Here is a 1,891-nt window from a genome sequence, read left to right on the forward strand (position 1 = left end):
TATAGAAAGGAAGTGAAGGACTTCCTGTTTCCAGGTTTATCAAGAGAAACTACACAAAACAACCACAAGTGGGTGACAAATGCAATTCAAAATAGATCGGGCTCCAAAACACTCCCTACCTAGCATCTTTAGGATGTCAAACTTTAAGTTAAACAATTTTCACTTTGACCTTTTTCTTTTAACTTTCCTTCATCACTAGGAAATGTTTTTGTGATCAGTCCTGTGGGCCAGTAATATCTCTTAACTAGGTTGTCTTTTAGCAGGACAACATATCCACCCAGCAGATTTGTTCATTCTGTTCTTCATATCTGTCGAACCTTAAAGCCACTGACATCTGAAGAAGTCACCATGATCAAAGTTTCCCAGAGGTTTATTTATTTGGCTATAACCGTAACCTCAGCCATCATGTGTGAGCTTGAGGAACATTGTATCAAGCGTCAAACTGTGTGTGGTAATGATCATCCTCTCCACTTGGTTGAATCCACTTGCTTGTTATTGCAACCTCTCAAGCCAATCTGAAGTTCCCTGCCGGATCCTATAAAATTGGTTCCCCAGTCATATCTCAGCTGTATAAACAGGCCCTCTAATTCTGAAGAAGCGTCTAAGGGCCTTAATGAAGCTGGATGAATCCATCAATTTAATAACCTCCATGTGTTTGGTGCACAGGCTCATACAAATGAAGATGATGATAAAAAAAGATGAACTCTAACCATTTGCCAGGCCTCCACGCATCCTTCTTGAGGTGACACACCATGGCCCAAACACATCTTATCCAACTATGGTGAAAGGAGGATCTATGTTCAAGGGATCAGCAAGCAGATCATGTCACATAATTGTTAACTAAGTTGCTAACAGACCGCTTTCCTCCAAGAATCAAAAAATATGCAGCCCTTAAAGTTCCTTCCGTCAACTGCTGTCCTTGATGGCAGACTCGGGTAGTGTTTGATGAGCAGGTTGGTGACATTGTTTATTGCAAATGATGTTTGGCTGAGCAGGCTCTTTTTTTGTTACCGGTTCTCCCTTTTGGGTGCACTGTTTTAGCTTTAGGTAATGCATCACAAAATATGCAGATTTCAGAGGTGTTCCATCTTTGCAACTTTTCAAGCTTCACCTGGGGAAGTAGGGTATCCCATTATCAAATGTTAGTGGTTCATTCTCTCAGGACAGAACAACCTTGAACACTGAAGGGAGCAGCAAATCCTAAAGGGTCAAATAAACTGGTAGATCACATACCACAACGTGTTAAGGGCTTTTCATTAGCAGAAACTTAAAAGGTCAGTGTGTATGTGTAGCAAGGTCCCATCCAAGGCCCAGGCTGCTTTAGAAGGAAGGTCCAGACTCACATCCAGATCTTACAGGTTTGTGTCCATGTCTTTAGCCAGGAAAGCTCTCATAACCTTAAAACTGCTTTAGGCATTCTTATGCAGTCTGGAAGGGACCGAGCTAAAATGTCTTGGGCTCCTTTCCCTTGATGGCTTCCTCTGTGCCGGGTAACGATTTAAGGCCATCATCAACATAGAAATGTCAAAGCTTGGACATAGTCAAGATCATTTTTCAAAATAAGTTACTGCCTCTGTCATAAAGCAGGACACTAAGTAAAGTGGTGTGAGTTCTGGGCCCTGTAGCAGCAACTCATGCATTGTTGTGCCCTTGATCATCTGTGTGCTTGAGTCAAAGACAATACTTAATTTCTCCAATTTCTGCTTACCCAAAGCTTGGAAAAAGCATTTTTCCATCAATTCAATAACCTCAAGGGCAATACTCTTTCTTAGCCTCTGGTGGAGGAGTTGGCTCAACATGTTCATGTCTGAAGATGTCCTCCATGAAGTCCAAAAAATGGTGTTTGATCTCCAGATTTCTGTCCAGTGTACGACGGCTTGATATCAGTCAG

Source organism: Anoplopoma fimbria, chromosome 21 (assembly GCF_027596085.1).
Source record: "Anoplopoma fimbria isolate UVic2021 breed Golden Eagle Sablefish chromosome 21, Afim_UVic_2022, whole genome shotgun sequence".
Classification (NCBI taxonomy): domain Eukaryota; kingdom Metazoa; phylum Chordata; class Actinopteri; order Perciformes; family Anoplopomatidae; genus Anoplopoma; species Anoplopoma fimbria.